The sequence below is a fragment of the Procambarus clarkii genome, chromosome 12 (assembly GCF_040958095.1).
Source record: "Procambarus clarkii isolate CNS0578487 chromosome 12, FALCON_Pclarkii_2.0, whole genome shotgun sequence".
Lineage (NCBI taxonomy): Eukaryota > Metazoa > Arthropoda > Malacostraca > Decapoda > Cambaridae > Procambarus > Procambarus clarkii.
The window spans coordinates 28,973,672-28,997,219 of record NC_091161.1 but is presented as its reverse complement, the minus strand read 5'-3'; the positions used below and the strand labels follow the sequence as shown (position 1 = coordinate 28,997,219).

The 23,548-nt window shown below is 47.3% G+C and overlaps 1 long non-coding RNA gene and 1 other non-coding gene across 2 annotated transcripts in view; both read left to right on the top strand.

Moving 5' to 3' along the window:
* The window catches only part of LOC138363893 (uncharacterized), a 167,598-nt gene that overhangs the window by 45,086 nt on the left and 98,964 nt on the right, over positions 1-23,548 (top strand). The gene's annotated exons all lie outside the window — the stretch shown is intronic.
* LOC123753672 (uncharacterized) overlaps positions 40-23,548 on the top strand; it is a 110,955-nt gene continuing 87,446 nt past the window's right edge. Inside the window, exon 1 of the transcript XR_011228231.1 lies at positions 40-210. This is a non-coding gene — a transcript (uncharacterized protein). The remainder of the gene's footprint in view (positions 211-23,548) is intronic.

The window sequence follows — 23,548 nt, the reverse complement described above, 5'->3', positions numbered from 1 at the left end:
GATTTGTATGTGAGGCGGCCTCATGTCAGGTGAGGTGAATGACGTCACAGGTAGTTGACCCATCAGGCCAAGCTAGTCAAGAGGCGCGGCGAGCAGAGTGGCGCGGGCCGGCGTGGGGAGAGGTGCTGCTCAGCGCCCGCCTCATTGGTTGTACTTTAATTAGTCACCTGGACAGTCCTGTGCATGAGGTTACCTGCGTCAGGCTTACAGGCAAGTTACTCTAGATGATTAGTTATTTTATCACATTGTATTCTGTTGGTACAATAGTCTATATTTGCTGACTAAACATAGTTACAAGATGTTAAGACTGTATTTAAAATAATTAAATAAGCTATGGTTTACTCATTTAAGGTAATGATATTGAGTATTATACCTATGTTTATTAATAGACTTTTACCTAGCTTAAGACTTCTAATAAAAATTAAAACAAAAATTTTTAAAACGACTGATGTGTGATTAACTGTTCCACGACAGCTCGAGTATCAACATCATAGTGAAATTGACCGTTTGATCAAAAGCAGGTGGGGTAAAAATGCAAAATTATTATAGTAGATAAATTCTGGCAGTTTTAAGGCGTTTCTTGTGAACTATCAGTTTTCATTCCTTGAAACACGGACCAAAGACTTATAATCTAGCAAGCGTCACATACCCCCCCCCCCATCCTATGTGAATGAAACTAGCCATCCTGAGTCAGTGTCGTCCACGCTGCAGCCATCCCCAGAGATGCCTTAATTAACATTTTGTAACATTCTTAATTAACGTCTATTGTAACCAAGTACTATATTTTGTCCAATATAAGTAAATATTAATCTATATTTATATTGTGTATAGGTCTAATGATAGTTGTTGAATGAAATTATTGCACGTGTGTATTACAACTTGTCTCCCTCGCCTAATAAATATAATAGTTCATATCAAACTATTTTAATTAGTGTTAAAATGTATGAACTGTTGTGGGTCAGTATACGGACGAGCATAGACTGAGGACAAGTTAAATGTGAAACGTTCTTCACGTTCTTGTTTGGCTGCCGGGTTAACGACCACTTGGCCGTTGTGTTGAGAACGTTCATGTTTGGCTGCCGGGTTAACGACCACTTGGCCGTTGTGTTGAGAACGTTCATGTTTGGCTGCCGGGTTAACGACCACTTGGCCGTTGTGTTGAGAACGTTCATGTTTGGCTGCCGGGTTAACGACCACTTGGCCGTTGTGTTGAGAACGTTCATGTTTGGCTGCCGGGTTAACGACCACTTGGCCGTTGTGTTGAGAACGTTCATGTTTGGCTGCCGGGTTAACGACCACTTGGCCGTTGTGTTGAGAACGTTCATGTTTGGCTGCCGGGTTAACGACCACTTGGCCGTTGTGTTGAGAACGTTCATGTTTGGCTGCCGGGTTAACGACCACTTGGCCGTTGTGTTGAGAACGTTCATGTTTGGCTGCCGGGTTAACGACCACTTGGCCGTTGTGTTGAGAACTGGCTGTGTCATCTGAGGTTGGCTTTTGCCATTCCGTGGTAAGTCGGCACTTTAGTTCATCCAATGTCTGACCTGATCGATTGTCTAGCGGGATATGTCTTAAACTTTACATAAATGTGTTCAAGTTAGTAATTAGGGGTATTTAATATAATGTGTAATTTCAGGTATGTACGAGGGTTCATCAGTACAACGGCACTGCAGGTATGGTCAACCAGACCCAAGAAATTGGTCTCGTACAACGGCACAGCAGGTATGGAAGATTAAAATTTAGAAAAACCTCTCTTGGATTGCAGTTGGTCATTATATAGCGCATATATATATTCCCACATAAGTACAATAGGTGAAGGAAACACGTTTAATAATTGTGATAGTTTATACCTTGAAGCGGTGATCTTCTAATAGGTATGTTGTAAAGTACTCTATGCATTAACTACTTGTGTGGTAAACTATTCTTCTGGCCCGTAATTTGAACATTTAGTGGTGTAACATATGGTTAATGGTGAATCCCTTCACCAGTAGGCCAGCATCCCCAGGGAGGAATATAACGGAAACCTCCCATAAACTCGCCCCATGTTCATTCCCCCCCCCCCCACCAGCAGTAGAGACCGTCCCCAGACTAAGCCCCCCACCAGCTCCCCGACCCCAAGCCCCATGTTAACCCTCATGCCCTCCTTCCCCAACTCATTCCCCACCCCAGGCCCTCCCCGTTCCCACACCCCATGTCCTCCCCAGTATCCCCCCTACCCACCCCCCCAAGCTCTACCTCCTACAACCTCCCCCTCCCCCCTTTCCTGCATCCCTGCTGCCCCACTCCAGACTCCCCTTTCCTCCCAAACCCTGACATCCCCCCGACCTTTCACATGCCCCTTCTCCCCCATCGCAAGGCCAACCCAGACCCACCTAGCTTCCCCATTCAGGATCCTCCCAGCCCCTTTTCACACCAGATCCCCAGGTCCACATTCCTAGGCCCTCCCACCCCAGACACCCCTTGCCCCCCAATTCCAGTGAAACCAACATAAAATGAGGATGGAAGGAAGTCAGTTTCATGGTAATGTACTCGAACATAGTTGGGATTACAAGCATGGCAAGTGAGCTTAGGGGATAGGGCACAAGGGAACCCGGATGTAATTGGGCTCTCAGAAACAAAACTCAGGAATTATAACGGATGTGGTGTTTCCCCAAGAATACACTGTAATAAGGAGAGGGAGGGAAGGAAGGAAAGGAAGGAAAGGAAGGAAGGAGAGAAGGCGGAGTGGCCCCTACTGATAAGAAAGGAGTGGAGTTTCGAGGAGATGGTTATCCCAGGCTGTGAGGGGTTCAGAAACTACATAGCAGGTACCATGACGATAGGAGGTCCAAGAGTAGTTATAGCAGTGATATATAATCCTTCACCAAACGACAGAAGACCCCAAACCGGAGTATAATAAACATGGCAGTCAACACCATAATTGCAAGAGAAGCCACAGCTGCCTGAAAAAATAGATCCCATCTGTTCCTAATGGGGGGGGGGGGACAAGAACGGAAGAATAGACTGGGAAAACAAGGAACTGCATGGAGGTGAGGGAACATGGAGAGCTAAACTGCTGGAAGTGACAAGAAACTTTTGGCCAGCATGTCGGGGGACCCACAAGAATGAGAAGAAATGATCAACCAGCAAGACTCGATCTAGTCTTCACTCTAAATGACTCCAATGAAAGGGAAACTAGGTTTCGAAGCCGCTGAGAGAATGAGTGTACTGATGTTTGAGTATTTGGTCAAAGAAGGGTTATTGTACACATGGGCGTGCCCAGAAAACAAAAGGCTGGCATTCCGAAAGGAAAACTATGATGAGATAAGAAAATTCCTAACAGATATAACTTGAAGCAAAGTTCGGAGGAAAGATGGCCCATGGCATGGACTATACCACACAGAAGTGAAAGGAGGCCTGACAAGTTCGTCCCAGTCCAAAAGAGAACAAAAATTTAGTCCAGATGAGAATCCCATGGTTTAATCAGAGATGTAAGCTAACAAAGTGCAAGGTCATGGAGAAACTGTTGAAATAAAAACACGAGAGCAGAGAAAGTGTGCCAGGAATGAATGTTAGGGTGTGAAGAGAGGCAGAAAGGCAATATGAAAATGCCATGGCAAGCAAAGCAAAGACTCAACCTATATTACTGCACAGCCACAACAGGAGGTAAACAGTGAAGGAACAGGTAATGAAACTGAGGATGGGGGCAGACAGATTAACTACAAACGACAAGGAAGTGTGTGAGGAACTCAATTAAAAATTCCAGGAGGACTTCACATTAGAGCGAGGAGAAGTCCCAGAGATAAGAGAAAGAATAGATAATCAGGCACTGCTAGAGGATCTTTGGAATACTAGTGGGAGGTGAGGTAGGTTTTGGTAAAGTTGAATGTGACAAAGGCTATAGGCCCGGATGGAATCTCACCATGGATACTAAAGGAGCAAAAGCATTGTGCCGGCCACTCCATAGTGTAAAACAAATCACTTTTAACAGGGGGAGCTGCCAAAAATTGACTGCTAATGTAGTCCCTATATACAAAAAGAGTGATAGGCAGGAAGCACTAAACTACAGGCCAGTGTCCCTAACTTGCATCCCATGCAAGTTGATGGAAAAGATTATGCGAAAACAGCAAGGGGAACATAGGGAGCGAAAGAACTTTGCAACACATCAGTAGCATGGGTTCAGGGATGGCAAATCATGCCTCAAAGGATTAATTCAATTCTACGACCAGGCAACAGAAATCAGGCAAGGAAGAGGGATGGGCAGACTGCGGATTTTTGGATTGCAAAAAAGCACCTTCATGCAACAGGAGTAAAGAAAGTAAACAGTACCACACATGACTAGTGCACAAACTGGAGATGCAGGCAGGAGTGAACGGGAAGGTACTCGATTGGATAAGGGAGTACCTAAGCAACAGAAGATAGTCACAGGGAGGGGCGTGGTCTCAGAACCCCAGTGGAGTCCCACTGGGGTTCAGTCCTTGGATCTATACTGTTTTTGATATGTAAATGATCTCCGAGAGGGAATAGAATCGTTCCTCTCAATGTTTGCTGATGCAAAAATTGAGGAGGATTAAGGCAGCGGAGGATAGTACGAGGATAAAAGATGATTTAGACAAACTGAACGAATGGTCCAACAAATGGCTTCTACAGTTCAACCCGAGAAAATGTAAGAATGAAACTAGGCAGTGGAAACAGAAGGCCAGAAACATCATACCGAATGGGAGATGAAGTGCTCCATGAAACGATAAGAGAAAAATCTAAGAGTTGATCACACAAAACCTGCCTCCTTAAGCCCACATAAAAATATCGGCGGCATATGCGAGGCTGGTTAACATCAGAACTGCCTTCAGGAACCTGTGTAAGGAATCAGTCAGAACCTTGTATACCACCGATATAAAACCATTCCTGGAGTATGCGGCCCTAGCATGGAGCACGTACCTTATCAAGTACAGGACTAATCTGGAAAAAGTTCTAAGGTATGCCACTAGGCTTATCCCAGAATTAAGGCATAAGTTACGAGGAAAGGCTGCATATGAACCTAACGTAGCTGGAAGATAGGAGAGCTCAGGGAGACATGACCACTATTTTCAAAATTTTAAGAGGAATCGACAGGGTACATAGAGGTGAATTGTTTAACACTGGGAGAGGGGAGGGGGTACGCGAACAAGGGGACACAGGTGGAAACTGAGAACCCAAATGAGCCACAGGGATGTTAGAAAGAACTTTTTCAGTGACAGAATAGTTAACAGATGGCATGCATTAGGCAGTGATGTGGTGGAGACAGACTCCATACACAGTTCCAAATGTAGATATAATAGAGCCTAGTAGGCTCAGGAATCTGTACACCAGTTGAGAGGTGGGACCAAAGAGCCAGAGCTCAACCCCTGCAAGTACAAGATGAGTGTACACACACATACCTAGGAAGGGTAGCTCCTTCATGTGTGTCTTGATCGTAAATTTCAGGTCTGGGTGAACTTTGGCCAATCATGGACGGCTTGAACTGTAGTAAAGTAGCCTTTGCTAATTTCCAAATGAGCACCAATGGCTAAATGTTCATTTGCAGCAACCCGTCCTCAGGCCAGGCTCGTTACTTGCCGCCGTCCCTACCCTCCACTTAAATGCATTAATCAGTTTTAACATTTTGTAATTAAAATTGGTTTCGCATAAGAGTTAATATTATAATTTCAATTTAAGCTAGGTGTAGGTTAGATATGTTAAGATTCTGTTAGCCATTATTTGTATTAGAACTGTCCGATGAGTTATATCTTTGGGTCACGAGCAGAAGTCGTCATCGAATCACTGTTAAAGGAATGTTTGAACGTGATATATTGAGTCGTGTAACAGTTCGTCCTCATAAACAATGGCTAAAGTCCATTCAATGCACCTGCTCAACTCCGTTTATAAAGGAAACAAAAGTTTTCACACGTACCACAACTGTTGACGTTATCTTGAGATGATTTCGGGGCTCACCGTACCCGCGGCCCGGTTCTCGACCAGGCCTCCTTTTTGTTACACATCCCCAAGAAGCAGCCCGTATCAGCTGTCTAGCTCCTAGGTACCTATTTTTACTGCTAGGGGAACAGGTCATCAGGGTGAAAGAAACTCTGCCCATTTGTTTCCGCCTCTGCAGTACTGGGATGTCTTAAACCAATCAGTACTTGCCTAAGACTACAGTACTGGGTCATCTCAAATGCATCCTTACAGAGTTCCTACTTCCAGTACATGTCAAATATCACAACTGGAACAATGCATCATACCATACCTATGCAGCAACCCCCCCCCCCCCCCACATTCAACAACACTTGTCAACACTAAACAAATGTCTGAACAGAAACTCCTTGTTCATGTTCATAAACAAGATGGATATGCACTTCAAAAGTTATTTAAACCACCTGTTCATTCTTGATCCTTAGCTATCCATAATTAAATTTTGAAGTGCACCATAGTTCTATATGATGGAATACTGGTATTCCACCATATAGGTAAGGTATATACCATATAGGTATATTCCACCATATAGGTATATTCCACCATATAGGTATATTCCACCATATAGGTATTCCACCATCCTCTTACCACCATAGTGGTAAGCGGAACACTGAAGTAACTGAATGAAGAGAAATGGTTTCCATTGAGTATAGTAAAAAGAAGTATGTGAAGAATTGGCTACTATGAAACGGTGTGTGTTGGTTACCTTAAGGGAACAACGCCTCATATCCCAGCTCTTGAGTTAAACACTGTCGCTGTGGTCCATCACGACACCATCCCATCTTCCTTTATCTTGCTCTCATTGTGTATTTTTTGCTTCTTATTGTTCTGCATGAAGAAAACGATTACCCACAGGTATTTGCAGACTCTTGGAGTCAATTTCCATTTGTTAAAACAAAAATGAAATTGAAATATATCTACCTATCCTATATTGGTAGATATAATATATCTACCAATATAGGATATCATATAATACAATTTGAACATAAATTTAATATTTCTTTATAATTACGTTTGACTTGCTGAATTTTTCCAATAATGAAATAACAATTTCCAAGTAAAGCAACATTAGAAGTCAGAATTTAAGAACACAAGTCTTTCATAAGCACAGGGTAAAGCCAATCTCCAAAAATCCCAGAAAATAAATAGCATTCTATTCCATTATCTCTTGCTGGTAAAAGTCAACCTTGTATCTCTATTGAAGTATCAATTGCACTAATAGAGTAATTTTCAAATCGTTGCTAACAAGGGGCCGGTTTCTTCCGATGCCCAACGTTACTCTGGTTTATGAACATCTCTAATGCCTCCCATATTTAACATTAAGTTATGACTATAAGACACCGGATACAGCGTCAAGCCAACCCTGATGACAGACTAACTCCACCATTACCACGGCACTAACCCTACACAGATTATAACGATGCTTGAGATGGTGGATGAGGGTGTGGAGAGGGGGGGGGGTCCAGTGATTGTTGTGCCTGGAACTGGAGGTCCCAGTAATTGTTGTGCCTGGAACTGGAGGTCCAGTGATTGTTGTGCCTGGAACTAGAGGTCCCAGTAATTGTTGTGCCTGGAACTGGAGGTCCAGTGATTGTTGTGCCTGGAACTGGAGGTCCAGTGATTGTTGTGCCTGGAACTGGAGGTCCAGTGATTGTTGTGCCTGGAACTGGAGGTCCAGTGATTGTTGTGCCTGGAACTGGAGGTCCAGTGATTGTTGTGCCTGGAACTGGAGGTCCAGTGATTGTTGTGCCTGGAACTGGAGGTCCAGTGATTGTTGTGCCTGGAACTGGAGGTCCGGTGATTGTTGTGCCTGGAACTGGAGGTCCGGTGATTGTTGTGCCTGGAACTGGAGGTCCGGTGATTGTTGTGCCTGGAACTGGAGGTCCGGTGATTGTTGTGCCTGGAACTGGAGGTCCGGTGATTGTTGTGCCTGGAACTGGAGGTCCGGTGATTGTTGTGCCTGGAACTGGAGGTCCGGTGATTGTTGTGCCTGGAACTGGAGGTCCGGTGATTGTTGTGCCTGGAACTGGAGGTCCGGTGATTGTTGTGCCTGGAACTGGAGGTCCGGTGATTGTTGTGCCTGGAACTGGAGGTCCGGTGATTGTTGTGCCTGGAACTGGAGGTCCGGTGATTGTTGTGCCTGGAACTGGAGGTCCGGTGATTGTTGTGCCTGGAACTGGAGGTCCGGTGATTGTTGTGCCTGGAACTGGAGGTCCGGTGATTGTTGTGCCTGGAACTGGAGGTCCGGTGATTGTTGTGCCTGGAACTGGAGGTCCGGTGATTGTTGTGCCTGGAACTGGAGGTCCGGTGATTGTTGTGCCTGGAACTGGAGGTCCGGTGATTGTTGTGCCTGGAACTGGAGGTCCGGTGATTGTTGTGCCTGGAACTGGAGGTCCGGTGATTGTTGTGCCTGGAACTGGAGGTCCGGTGATTGTTGTGCCTGGAACTGGAGGTCCGGTGATTGTTGTGCCTGGAACTGGAGGTCCGGTGATTGTTGTGCCTGGAACTGGAGGTCCGGTGATTGTTGTGCCTGGAACTGGAGGTCCGGTGATTGTTGTGCCTGGAACTGGAGGTCCGGTGATTGTTGTGCCTGGAACTGGAGGTCCGGTGATTGTTGTGCCTGGAACTGGAGGTCCGGTGATTGTTGTGCCTGGAACTGGAGGTCCGGTGATTGTTGTGCCTGGAACTGGAGGTCCGGTGATTGTTGTGCCTGGAACTGGAGGTCCGGTGATTGTTGTGCCTGGAACTGGAGGTCCGGTGATTGTTGTGCCTGGAACTGGAGGTCCGGTGATTGTTGTGCCTGGAACTGGAGGTCCGGTGATTGTTGTGCCTGGAACTGGAGGTCCGGTGATTGTTGTGCCTGGAACTGGAGGTCCGGTGATTGTTGTGCCTGGAACTGGAGGTCCGGTGATTGTTGTGCCTGGAACTGGAGGTCCGGTGATTGTTGTGCCTGGAACTGGAGGTCCGGTGATTGTTGTGCCTGGAACTGGAGGTCCGGTGATTGTTGTGCCTGGAACTGGAGGTCCGGTGATTGTTGTGCCTGGAACTGGAGGTCCGGTGATTGTTGTGCCTGGAACTGGAGGTCCGGTGATTGTTGTGCCTGGAACTGGAGGTCCGGTGATTGTTGTGCCTGGAACTGGAGGTCCGGTGATTGTTGTGCCTGGAACTGGAGGTCCGGTGATTGTTGTGCCTGGAACTGGAGGTCCGGTGATTGTTGTGCCTGGAACTGGAGGTCCGGTGATTGTTGTGCCTGGAACTGGAGGTCCGGTGATTGTTGTGCCTGGAACTGGAGGTCCGGTGATTGTTGTGCCTGGAACTGGAGGTCCGGTGATTGTTGTGCCTGGAACTGGAGGTCCGGTGATTGTTGTGCCTGGAACTGGAGGTCCGGTGATTGTTGTGCCTGGAACTGGAGGTCCGGTGATTGTTGTGCCTGGAACTGGAGGTCCGGTGATTGTTGTGCCTGGAACTGGAGGTCCGGTGATTGTTGTGCCTGGAACTGGAGGTCCGGTGATTGTTGTGCCTGGAACTGGAGGTCCGGTGATTGTTGTGCCTGGAACTGGAGGTCCGGTGATTGTTGTGCCTGGAACTGGAGGTCCGGTGATTGTTGTGCCTGGAACTGGAGGTCCGGTGATTGTTGTGCCTGGAACTGGAGGTCCGGTGATTGTTGTGCCTGGAACTGGAGGTCCGGTGATTGTTGTGCCTGGAACTGGAGGTCCGGTGATTGTTGTGCCTGGAACTGGAGGTCCGGTGATTGTTGTGCCTGGAACTGGAGGTCCGGTGATTGTTGTGCCTGGAACTGGAGGTCCGGTGATTGTTGTGCCTGGAACTGGAGGTCCGGTGATTGTTGTGCCTGGAACTGGAGGTCCGGTGATTGTTGTGCCTGGAACTGGAGGTCCGGTGATTGTTGTGCCTGGAACTGGAGGTCCGGTGATTGTTGTGCCTGGAACTGGAGGTCCGGTGATTGTTGTGCCTGGAACTGGAGGTCCGGTGATTGTTGTGCCTGGAACTGGAGGTCCGGTGATTGTTGTGCCTGGAACTGGAGGTCCGGTGATTGTTGTGCCTGGAACTGGAGGTCCGGTGATTGTTGTGCCTGGAACTGGAGGTCCGGTGATTGTTGTGCCTGGAACTGGAGGTCCGGTGATTGTTGTGCCTGGAACTGGAGGTCCGGTGATTGTTGTGCCTGGAACTGGAGGTCCGGTGATTGTTGTGCCTGGAACTGGAGGTCCGGTGATTGTTGTGCCTGGAACTGGAGGTCCGGTGATTGTTGTGCCTGGAACTGGAGGTCCGGTGATTGTTGTGCCTGGAACTGGAGGTCCGGTGATTGTTGTGCCTGGAACTGGAGGTCCGGTGATTGTTGTGCCTGGAACTGGAGGTCCGGTGATTGTTGTGCCTGGAACTGGAGGTCCGGTGATTGTTGTGCCTGGAACTGGAGGTCCGGTGATTGTTGTGCCTGGAACTGGAGGTCCGGTGATTGTTGTGCCTGGAACTGGAGGTCCGGTGATTGTTGTGCCTGGAACTGGAGGTCCGGTGATTGTTGTGCCTGGAACTGGAGGTCCGGTGATTGTTGTGCCTGGAACTGGAGGTCCGGTGATTGTTGTGCCTGGAACTGGAGGTCCGGTGATTGTTGTGCCTGGAACTGGAGGTCCGGTGATTGTTGTGCCTGGAACTGGAGGTCCGGTGATTGTTGTGCCTGGAACTGGAGGTCCGGTGATTGTTGTGCCTGGAACTGGAGGTCCGGTGATTGTTGTGCCTGGAACTGGAGGTCCGGTGATTGTTGTGCCTGGAACTGGAGGTCCGGTGATTGTTGTGCCTGGAACTGGAGGTCCGGTGATTGTTGTGCCTGGAACTGGAGGTCCGGTGATTGTTGTGCCTGGAACTGGAGGTCCGGTGATTGTTGTGCCTGGAACTGGAGGTCCGGTGATTGTTGTGCCTGGAACTGGAGGTCCGGTGATTGTTGTGCCTGGAACTGGAGGTCCGGTGATTGTTGTGCCTGGAACTGGAGGTCCGGTGATTGTTGTGCCTGGAACTGGAGGTCCGGTGATTGTTGTGCCTGGAACTGGAGGTCCGGTGATTGTTGTGCCTGGAACTGGAGGTCCGGTGATTGTTGTGCCTGGAACTGGAGGTCCGGTGATTGTTGTGCCTGGAACTGGAGGTCCGGTGATGGCTGTGCCTGGAACTGGAGGTCCGGTGATGGCTGTGCCTGGAACTGGAGGTCCGGTGATGGCTGTGCCTGGAACTGGAGGTCCGGTGATGGCTGTGCCTGGAACTGGAGGTCCGGTGATGTGTGGCCGGAACCTGTTGATGCTCTTCATGATCAACAATAGTGTAAATAATCTTGACTCTCGGCTACAGAGAACCGCACAGAACGAGGGGTGAAAGTGTCTCCATACATATTTTCTCGTTTGTGCATGCGCCGCACATGGGACCGAAGGTTGTCGCGGCGAGCAGCACGATAAGGGGCAAAAAGGACACAACTGTGGTTTCTCACCAGTGTGCATTCTCAGATGTTGTATTTGCTTTTTGAGTTACACAGAACGGAATTTGAACATCACAACGATAGCACTTTTCTACACGATACTCCTTCATGTGCGCTTTCATCTCTGCTTCATTTGGTCTGTCTTTGCCACAGATATAACACGACACAATTGATATTGGTCCAAGGTAGCTTGCCTCGGGCGTCTTGGTGGCGTCTGAAGGCCTACTTCACAGTACACGCATAGTCACATAGAGGGCAGGTCAACTTCTTTATTGTACCTGTGGCGTTGAAGCGGATTTTTATTCTGATTTTTTTCCTGTGGGCGTCCAGCCTTCTACAATGTGGTTGAAGAGGGATGCATACGACCGACACATTGCTATAGTTGTAAAAACTGCAAAGTGGCGTAGTGCATACGTATTGCTTGGAGATAATTTCGGTTGGCTCGGGTTCATAGTTGGTGTTCCGTAGTTAGATGTTTACGACGGTCCCTTCCCCCCCTCTTGCGACACGCGAAGCCCCTCTCTCCACATTCATAACCTTCAAATACTTCACCTGGAATAATGCTTGGGTCTGTATAATGAGTTTCTGCGTCAGTTATTACTTATGTTATCCACCAGTTTTTCCTCATCGCTGGAAACGTTCAAACATTCCTCGAACAGTGATTTGCTGACGACTTTTGTTCGAACCACAGTGTTGAAAAATGTTGCACCCACGTACTAAATACAAATAATTGCCATCAGAACCAAAACACACAACCTACCCAATGCCTAAATATGCACAGTATGCTAATATATAACAATATTGTTTATTATATTTTATAATGCTTCTTTTTTTATCACATAGACTAACCAGGTCATACCACTTACAACAGAGAATCTTGAAATGAACTAAGTCTTTTGTTTGGGACTTTACCTCTTTGTTTTTGTACCAATATCTTTTCTCCATTGTACCCATAATCGTTGTCTCTTCTGTAGCTTTGGTATCTTCGATAATTCCTTTGTTCGTAGTGTCATCAAAATCTACTACTCCTCCAAGGCCAATGTTACACTTGGCGGACGATCCTTGGGTTGCCTCAAATTGTGGCGTCTGTTGATCTGGTTCCCACTTCGGGGGGAGAACCATGGCCTGCTCTGAGGGGAGGGGGAAGGTAGCCCCTGTTATGGAATGTCCGTAAGTCATTGCATGATCTCTATTGTAGATATAACTGCTTTGTTGTAGAACTGGGGCCAGATTCACGAAAGCACTTACGAACGTGTACATCTTTCGTTAATCTTTGTCGGCTTTGATTACATTTATTAAAGTTTACAAGCATGAAAACTTCCCATTCAACTGTTATTGTTATAAACGGCCTCCTGGTGCTTTGGAGCTCATTAACTGTTTAATAATTGGAAACAACGTCGCCAAAGATTGAGAAGATGTACAGATTCGCAAGTGCTTGCGTAAGTGCTTTCGTGAATCTGGCCCCAGGTCTTGGTGACCAGGCGTCTCCTCTTCTTAGCCTCTTGGTCTGGGCCTGTCGTTGTCTTCGGCCTGTTTGTCATCCTTATTTTCTTCAAGCTTTTGTTTTTTCATTCGACAGATATATACCTTTTCTGCTGTATCCTGGGTGCCTTCTGGAAGAATCCTCGACAAGGGTACTCTTTGAAATTCTTTGGCAATATCCATAATTTCTTTGCTCAGAGTACTCGTTACATCACAGACAAGGTTAGAAGAGACTCCCTGGCTTCAGGTTCTCAGTTGATGCCGTTGATGGGTTCTGTCAACTCGGTGCTTGCTGCACGATACTGGCCGGGTAGCCCCTGTCGGTGAAGAAGTCCATCATTTGGTCTAGTTTCCCTTTGTCCAATGACCTTGACAGAATAGACAAATAGCTGACAAACAAATGACTAAACCAATGGCAATTCCATACACAAGTAATCTGTCAAGGTTTCATGATGTCGTGGAAAAGTAACATGGGAGGTTAGGAGACCCTCCTTAACGTGTGAGCGAACCTTACTTACTTGGGAGCACGTAATTAACCCTCTACGTTCTCTCCCTTTGAATGGAAGCACCGAGTTCCACTGATTTTTGTAATTTTCTTTGGTGATGTGAGCATGCAACAACTGCAATATCCTTGGCCAGCCCAGCCAGAGTGCTGACTGTAGATACCCAGCAAGGCAGACTCTTGGTCCCAGACCAGAGGATACAGGAGAGTGCACAGATGGAGATTACTTTATATACATCTGGTCATACTCGCTCGCTCAACTTAACGGTCGTGAAATTTCATTCTTTCATACCAGGACAAACTTATTGCTTTACCCTACTGGGTGATGTAGTCAATCATAACTGTGCAGCCTTTTCTCTTGAGCTTTGCTGCCTATGGAATTTATATTATAAATTTGGTTTCCTTGTAATTTTCCTTTCACTATGCCAGGCTTTAGTTTTCTGGTCCCTTCCTTGAGCAAGTTATCTCTACTTTAAATACATACATTCAAACGTCAATACAGTCATCACGCCTTCCCATGGGGCTCCGAACTTCATTTCCCATAAGTGAATCTTTCTGTGAATTCTAGGTGAAGTCAGGCTGGTTCATCACTATCTCTAGTCGTGTAAGGTCCTATTACATGTGGGCTTAAAAGTTTTCTTGTTGACAATTCCAATAGTTTTGCTCGCTCTGTGCCACCATACGGTTCTTGCATCTTTCCCTGAAGTCCTCATGATTAGAAGTCGCGATCGATTTCTAACTGGCGACAGTCTGCCTTTACTATAACTGAAAGTACTGCTATGTTTGTCGTGATCTTGATTGGGTCTGTCATTTAATGAGTTTACATCTGTTACTCTTTGGTCCTCCGATCGTCATTGTGCCTGTTATGTAGTCTCTGAACTCCTCGCAGCCCGGGATATCCATATCCTCGAAACTCCAGTCCTTTACCAACAGGGTCGCCACTCCTCCCCTTCCTTCCCCCCCCCCCCCTGTAGTGTGTGGTGTAATGTTGGCACGAGTACACAGCCTTGTGGCACTCCATCACTACGGTCCAAGTAGTCAGTGTGTCGTGGAGGAATCTTGATTTCATTTAGGGGTTATCAAAGAAATATTTTGTCGAAAGTGGAACGTTGTTAATATATTTTTAATATATTAGTCAACCAAAGGGATATTAATAGGGTATTAAAAGTATCAACACAAGACAGAACACGAAACAATGGGTATAAATTGGATAAGTTTAGATTTAGGAAAGACTTGGGTAAATACTGGTTCAGTAACAGGGTTGTTGATTTGTGGAACCAATTACCGCGTAACGTGCTGGAGGTGGGGTCCCTTGATTGTTTCAAGCGCGGGTTGGACAAGTATATGAGTGGGATTGGGTGGTTATAAATAGGAGCTGCCTCGTATGGGCCAATAGGCCTTCTGCAGTTGCCTTTGTTCTTATGTTCTTATGTCAACCATAGTATAGTATAACGTAGTATACCATACAAATTGAATAGATCGAATACCAATGACCCAAAGTGGATAACAAAGAATTTGAAGAACCTTATAGGTAAAAAGAGAGCTTGGTACAAAAGGATTAAAAATGGGGAGGTCACTTTAGAACAGGAATTCGTACAACTGGTTAGAAATGTTAAAAAAGAGATAAGGAAAGCAAAAAGAAACTAAGAAGTTCGCATAGCAGGGCAAGCAAAGACAAATCCTAAAGGGTTTTTTCAGTTATATCGTACTAAGACTAGGGAAAGGATAGGTCCATTAAAAACTGAGACAGGTCAAATAACAGATAGTGATGAAGAGATGAGTAGTATTTTTAATAAATATTTTGTATCTGTATTTACTAAAGAGGAACTTAACAATATGCCTTCAGTCGAACAAGTCTGTGGGTGGGGACGAGGACAGGTTGACGAGTTTAACAGTTACCAGGGAGGATGTTCTTAAACAAATAATAAAACTCAAACCAAACAAATCCCCAGGGCCGGATGAAGTGTTTGCCAGGGTGCTTAAAGAATGCAAAGAGGAGCTTTGTGACCCACTGTCAACCATATTTAATAAATCAATAGTCAGGCAGTGCCAGAGTTTTGGAAAGTTGCTAATGAGATACCAGTTTTTAAGAAAGGAGATAGATCACTTGCGTCTAACTATCGACCAATTAGCCTAACGTCTATTGTGGGAAAGTTACTCGAATCTATAATAGCAAATAAAATTCGTCTTCATCTTGAAAAACATAAATTAATAATTGAGTCGCAACATGGTTTTATAAATGGCCGTTCATGTTTAACAAATTTGTTATCTTTTTATTCTAGCATAGTTGAGGCAGTTGATAGTGGTAAGGATTGCGATGTTGTGTACCTTGACTTTAGCAAAGCTTTTGATAAAGTGCCACATGAAAGACTGATTAAAAAGTTAGTCTCATGGTATTGGGGGTGCTATATTAAGCTGGATTAGGGCATGGCTATACCAAAGGAAACAGAGTTAGTATAAATGGAGTCAAGTCAGAGTGGGAAAATGTTGTAAGTGGGATGCCTCAGGGCTCTGTCCTAGGACCTCTGTTGTTTATTATATATATAAATGATTTAGATTCAGGTTTGAGTAGCAACATTTGCAAATTTGCCGATGATACGAAAATCGGTAGGGAAATTAATTCGGAGGAGGACTCACTATCACTTCATGTTGATCTAGATAGGGTTTTGAAATGGTCGAAGGATTGGCAGATGCAGTTTAATGCTGATAAATGTAAAGTTCTGAGGTTAGGTAATGATGATAGGGTTACAAGATACGAGCTAGATGGTGTTGAGATTGCGAAGTCGAATTGCGAAAGGGATCTGGGAGTTATGATTAGCAAGAATTTAAAACAAAAGGATCAATGCATAAATGTTCGTAATAAGGCAAATCGGACACTTGGATTTATTAATCGCAGGGTTAGTAACAAGACACCTGGTGTGGTTCTCAAGCTATATCTTGCTCTAGTTACCCCCTCCCCGCTCAGCTCGTTGTCGCCGTGTGGGGGCTTAGTGGGCGGCTGCCGGAGTGTGATGCTCCTTGGGACAGTTCTCTGTCCTTTTCTAGCCTTGTGCTCCTGCTGCCGTCCTCTCCAATTCTGCTGGGCATCTTTTCCTTTTCCTTCTGTTTCGTTTTTCTCCCCCCTTTTCTCCTATCTGCTTGCCGTTTCCTGCCGACCTTTTGCTCGTTCTGGTTCTTCCCTTGGACTTCTTCTATTTTGACGCCCGGGTGCTTGAGGAGGCATACTCTTGCACCCGTAGACCTGTAGTACCCGACGTCGAGAGCGAGGGGAACCTTTTATTGTCAATCCCCCTTTCGTCACAGAACCCGATCTCGATGGACTGTCGGTTTCTTAAGGTGGCGTTTGTGGGGCGTATACTCACGACGCACCCCTAGGAGGCCCTGGCAAGATCAGCGATAGCTTCTTGTTGGGTGTCCTGCCTCTAATTGTGGCTCCATGGTGGGTGTGGGGGCACATTCGTGAATGAATTCTTCTTTTCGTAATGATAACCCCTGTTTCGGCTGCTTCTGGTTTACCTTCTCAGGCTCGTGGGGTGGGCGACCAAGCCCCCGAGTCGGTCCGTATTGGAAGACCGGGCTCTGTAGCCTCCGCTGCATTGGGCCCCGACCTTGCTCCTCCTTTGGCCTCTCTGACTCCTTCCCCTGGCTCCCCTCCCTCCTCTGTGGTTGGGTCAAGCCCCAAGCCCCCAGTGGTGACTACCTCGTCCCCTGGCACGGCTCCTTCTCTAGTTGTAACTACTGCGCCTTTTAACCCCTCTCTGGGGGTTCTCACCGCCGTCCTCGTCACGGCCGCCCTCGCTAGATTCCTTCCAGTTCTGCTATCTATCAAGCCTTGTTTGGTCCCGCTTCGTGGGCCAAATATTTTGATCTCCTCCCTCTTGATTCTGCGCCTCCTGACGATTTCTCCCTCCATCGACATCTCGTTGATTCCGTGGATGCCTCCATTACTTTCAACCCAACTCGTCTCGGTACATATGTCGTTGCTGCTCCTTCTCAGGATGCTGCTTCCCGCTTGGCTGCCTTATCCTGCCTTGGCGAGACCCCCGTTCGGGTCTCGAAGAACGCTCAGTTGAATGCCAGTGTTGGCACTATTTTGCTCCCGCCCCATGTTGCGACCGGTGTTCGGGACCTGCGCGACTGCCACGACGGTATTAGACATATCCTTGCTGCCCAGGGCCATTCTATTCTTCAGGTGGACACGTTTACTCGTCCCCCTCGTGGTAGTCGCCGTCAACCCCTCCGGGTTGTGAAGATTACCTTTGATGGTAGGACCCTTCCACCCTCTGTCATTCTTGCTGGTGCCAGGTGCTCTGTCCAGGAGTACATTCCTTCTCCTCGGCTCTGCAACATGTGCTGGAGGTTTGGGCATGGTGCCCTCCGCTGCTCCGGGACTGTCTCTCTCTGTCCTTTGTGTGGTGGCGAAGGTCACTCTTAAGTCGGAGTGCACTTCTCCCCAGGCTCGTTGCCTCAACTGCGGTGAGGCCCATCCTACCTTCTCCCGTGCGTGTGTCCATTACAAGCTTGAGGCAGCCGTCCTCAACTTGAAGCACCGGGAGCGTTTATCTTTTCCTGAGGCGAGACGCCAGGTTCGCCGGCTCCCGAATTATGCTAATATCTCTTATGCTCGCGTGTTGTGCTCTTCCTCTCCTCGTCCTTCCCGCCTTCCTCAGACTTACAACCGTTTCCGGGCCTTGGACCCTGATGCGCCCACTGCCCCCTCCTCTGTTCCTTTGGGTTCTCTCCCGAAGGATCCTCCTCCTGGTCCTCTGTCTGGGGTTCCCCTTCCTTCTACCCGGTCTGTCGTGTCTTCTGTGTCTTCTTCCTCGTCCCCCTCCGATCCTCCTTCCCATCCTCTTCCTCCATCTATCGGCTGTCCCCACCGCCTGTCGGTGCGGGCGGATGTCCATCGCTCTCCTAACGGCCGTCGTGTGTGCTCTCGTTCGGCTTCTCCTGTTGAGACACTGGAATCCGTTACCCGGTACGTAGTTGCTGGGACACTGGTCTCCTTAAGTCAGAAGCGTAAGCCTGGCTCCTCTCCTTCCTCTTCCCCGGCGGGTAAAAAGGCTTCGCTTTCTTCCTCAGCTCCTACTTCTGGCTCTGTTGTTCCTTCCCCTCCCGTTTCAGTGATTGCGTCCCCTGTTTCTGCTATGGAGGTTTCTTTGGCCCCTGCTTCCCTTTCGGTTGCTGCTCTTGCTGGGGTGCGCTCCCCTCTTTCTACTCCCCCTCTTCCTGCTGCTGTCCTTGACTGCTCCTCTCTGTTGTCTCCTCCTCCTCCTCCTCCTCCTCCGGACCCCGCCCGCCCACCTCTGATCTGTTCTCCAGTTTCCTTCCCTCCATCTTTGCTCAGTTTACCTATGCCCCTAACCCTGACTTTGCTGACCCTGATCCCGACCCTGATATTCTTTAACGTGCTCTGTTGCTCTTTCGCCTTTGTTTCTTCCTTGTTCTCTTTTTTTGTCCTTTCTCTTCTCGTCGTTGTCCATTCTTCAATGAAACGTTCGAGGTTATTACGCCAATTTCCTCGAACTCCAACTTCTGATTTCGCGGTTTTCGCCCCTTTGTGTCTGTCTCCAGGAGCCGATGCTTGGTGCTCGTCCTGGTTGTTTTCGTGGCTATTCCTTTCTCTCCCCCCCCCCCCAGCCATTGCTGGGGCTTCTAATTCTTCTGCTCTCTTGATTCGTGCTGATGTTCCCTTTGTTCCTTTACTTTTTCCTTCGCCTCTCCATTGTTCTGCTGCTCGTATCTTTGTGGGGAAATGGTACACAGTTTGTTCCATTTATCTCCCCCCGAGTGGCCCGCTCTCTTCCTGATTTGAAACACCTCCTAGACTCCTTGCCGGAGCCTGTGCTCCTGCTGGGTGACTTCAATTGTCGTCATTCTCTTTGGGGTGACGTTCTGACGAATACCCGGGGTCGCCTCCTTGAGCCGTTTCTCCTCTCTTCTTCCCTGTCTCTTCTGAATTCTGGTGAGCCCACTCATTTGGACTCTCGGACTCACACCCTTTCTTGTCTTGATCTTTCTCTCTGCTCTTCTTCTCTTTACTTAGATTTCACGTGGCAGGTTCTTGATGACCTCCATGGAAGTGATCATTTCCCCATCCTTGTTTCCTTTTTCTCTTTTCGCCCTTCCCTCTCTTTCCCTAGGTGGCAGTTTGCTAAGGCAGACTGGACCCTATTTACCCTTAGTGCTGCTCTCTCTGACCTCTCCCTTCTGCCTCTCTCACGCTCTCCTCCTCTTTCATGACACTGTCTTCAAGGCTGCCCTCCGCTCTATTCCTCGCTCTTCCTCTCGGGGTCCACGGAAGTGCGTTCCCTGGTGGAATGCGGACTGTGCTCGGGCTGTCCGCTGTAAGCGTGCAGCCTGGAAGAGGCACCGCCGTAGGCAGACGACCGATTCTTTTCTTTTCTTTCGGAAAGCGAGTGCGGTGGCCCGTAGGGCCATCCGTACGGCTAAACGTGAATGTTGGGCATCTTATGTCTCAACAGTTACGTCCGAAACCCCTCTGGCCCAGATCTGGAAGCGTATCCGCAAGATAGCGGGTAAGTTCGTTCCCGATGTTTCACCGGTCCTTCACCTCCATGATACTCTTGTGGCGGACCCGTTGCAGGTCGCTTCCGAACTGGGTTCCCACTTTTCTTCTGTTAGCTCTGGTCTTCATCTTCCCCAATCTTTCCTTCTTCGTAAACCTGTCCTCGAGTCTCGTCCTTTAGATTTCTGCACTCATCTTCAGCTTCCCTATAATGATCCCTTCTCTCTCTCTGAACTTCGTTCTGCCCTGGCCCTCTGCGGTTCTACGGCGGCGGGCTCCAATGGTATTCATGAGATGCTTCGCCATCTCCCTCCGAGCACGTCTCAGTATTTACTGAGTCTGTATAATCGGATCTGGGAGTCGTCGTCAGTCCCTGAGGACTGGCTCGATGCCGTTGTCCTCCCTCTTCGCAAACCGGGGTCTCTGGGTACTTCCCCTAAGGACTTTCGCCCTATTGCTCTCACAAGTTGTCTGCAAACTCTTTGAACATATGGTTAACGTTCGTCTGATGTGGTTCCTGGAACACCATCACCACCTCTCCCCTTCTCAATTTGGTTTCCGCAAGTGCCGCAGCACGACAGATGTCCTGGTGAACTTGGAGGTCTATATTCGTACTGCTTTTGCTGCGAAGACCTCCGTTGTTGCCGTCCTTTTTGACCTGGAAAAGGCTTACGACACCACTTGGCGTTATCATATAATATCTCAACTTCATTCTTTTGGCCTTCGTGGTCATCTCCCTCTCTTTCTCCGCAGCTTCCTCTCTCGTCGTTCCTTTCGGGTGCGCCTTGGTACCGCTCTCTCCCTCTTTTCAGCAATACGAAGGTGTGCACCAGGGTAGTGTTCTGAGCACTACTCTTTTTCTGGTTGCCCTCAATGGTCTTCTTTCCTCTCTTCCTTCTGGTGTCTTCTCCGCTCTCTGTCGATGATCTTACCCTTTGTTGTCAGGGTGATGATTCGCCCTGCTTACTCGTCTGCTTCTCCTTCTACTCTTCGCCGTCTTGATGCTTTGCACCATACTGGGTTGCGCCTCAGTTCTGGTGCCTTTCGTTCGACTCCCATCCTGAGCTTGTATGTTGACACTGGCTTCCTGTCTCTCCAGGACCGCCGTGATCGCTACTGTCTTCGCTATCTTGCGCGGTCCTTACAACATCCTTCCTCTCGCCTCTGTCGTGCTTTAACTTTTACCCCTCCTGCGGTTCCTGTTCCTCTTCACCACCTCCCTCTTTCTGTCCGGTTATCTCGCCTACAGGATTCTCTTTCCGTTCGTATTTCTGATGTTTCTCCTCGTGTTGTTCCTTCTTTGCCCCCGTGGAGGGTCCCTCTTCCGCGGTTTTGTACATCCTTGACCCGTATCACTAAAGCTTTTACCCCTCCTACTGTTCTAAAACGCCTTTTCCTCGAGCACTTTTCTTCTCACTCCCGCTCCGTTTCTGTCTTCACCGATGGGTCTAAGTCAGCGGACGGTGTTGGCTACTGTTGTTTTTCCTGATCGCACTTATGTGTCACTTGCCTCCGGAGGCTAGCATCTTTACAGCGGAACTTTATGCTATTCTCTATGCTCTTCGTCTCCTGCTTTCTCGATGTCAGTCTTCCTTTGTAGTTGTTGTTGACTCTCGTAGTGCCCTCATGGCTCTCGGGTCCTTTAATCCGGTTCATCCAGTAGTTTTCGAGATCCAGCATTGGCTGTTTCTCGTTCACAGTAAATTTAAGTCGGTTGAGTTTTGTTGGGTTCCCAGCCATATTGGTGTGTCTTTAAATGAGCGTGCGGATGCTGCCACCAAGGAAGCTGTCCGCTCTTGTCCCATCTCTCGTAAAGGCATTCCGTATTCCGACTTTTACCCGGTTATCCATTTCTCAGTCCTTACCCGTTGGCAGGCTTCTTGGTTGTCTGTTACTGGTAACAAGCTACGTACTCTTAAATGTTGTGTTTCCTCCTGGCCGTCCTCCTTCCAATGTAACCGGCGGTGGGAAACAGCTCTGGCGAGGTTGCGTATTGGCCATACTCGCTTAACCCATGGTCACTTAGAGCGCCGCCCTGCTCCTTATTGTCCTAGTTGCATTGTCCCTATTACGGTCGTGCATGTCCTTCTTGACTGTCCTGACTTCCAGGACGAGCGTGTGTCTTGCTTTCCGACCGCCCCTCGCGGTCACCTGTCCCTCGATAGAATTCTTGGTGACTCGGATACTTTTGATATCGTTTGCCTTATGAGTTTTTGTTCTCGTATTGGCATCCTTGGTGATAAGAACATAAGAACAAAAGTAACTGCAGAAGGCCTATTGGCCCATACGAGGCAGCTCCTATTCTATAACCCCCCAATCCCACTCATATACTTGTCCAACCCGTGCTTGAAACAATCGAGGGACCCCACCTCCACAATGTTACGCGGCAATTGGTTCCACAAATCAACAACCCTGTTACTGAACCAGTATTTACCCAAGTCTTTCCTAAATCTAAACTTATCCAATTTATATCCATTGTTTCGTGTTCTGTCCTGTGTTGATACTTTTAATACCCTATTAATATCCCCCCGGTTATGTCCATTCATCCACTTGTAAACCTCTATCATGTCACCCCTAACTCTTCGCCTTTCCAGTGAATGCAACTTAAGCTTTGTTAATCTTTCTTCATATGAAAGATTTCTAATTTGGGGAATTAACTTAGTCATCCTACGCTGGACACGTTCAAGTGAATTTATATCCATTCTATAATATGGCGACCAAAACTGAACTGCATAATCTAAATGGGGCCTAACTAGAGCAAGATATAGCTTGAGAACCACACCAGGTGTCTTGTTACTAACGCTGCGATTAATAAATCCAAGTGTCCGATTTGCCTTATTACGAACATTTATGCATTGATCCTTTTGTTTTAAATTCTTACTAATCATAACTCCCAGATCCCTTTCGCAATCCGACTTCGCAATCACAACACCATCTAGCTCGTATCTTGTAACTCTATCATCATTACCTAACCTCAGAACTTTACATTTATCAGCATTAAACTGCATCTGCCAATCCTTTGACCATTTCAAAACCCTATCTAGATCAACTTGAAGTGATAGTGAGTCCTCCTCCGAATTAATTTCCCTACCGATTTTCGTATCATCGGCAAATTTGCAAATGTTGCTACTCAAATCTGAATCTAAATCATTTATATATATTATAAACAACAGAGGTCCCAGGACAGAGCCTTGAGGCACTCCACTTACAACATTTTCCCACTCTGACTTGATTCCATTTATACTAACTCTGTTTCCTTTGGTATAGCCATGCCCTAATCCAGCTTAATATAGCACCCCCAATACCATGAGACTATTTTTTTAATCAGTCTTTCATGTGGCACTGTATCAAAAGCTTTGCTAAAGTCAAGGTATACAACATCGCAATCCTTACCACTATCAACTGCCTCAACAATGCTAGAATAAAAAGATAACAAATTTGTTAAACATGAACGGCCATTTATAAAACCATGTTGCGACTCAATTATTAATTTATGTTTTTCAAGATGAAGACGAATTTTATTTGCTATTATAGATTCGAGTAACTTTCCCACAATAGACGTTAGGCTAATTGGTCGATAGTTAGACGCAAG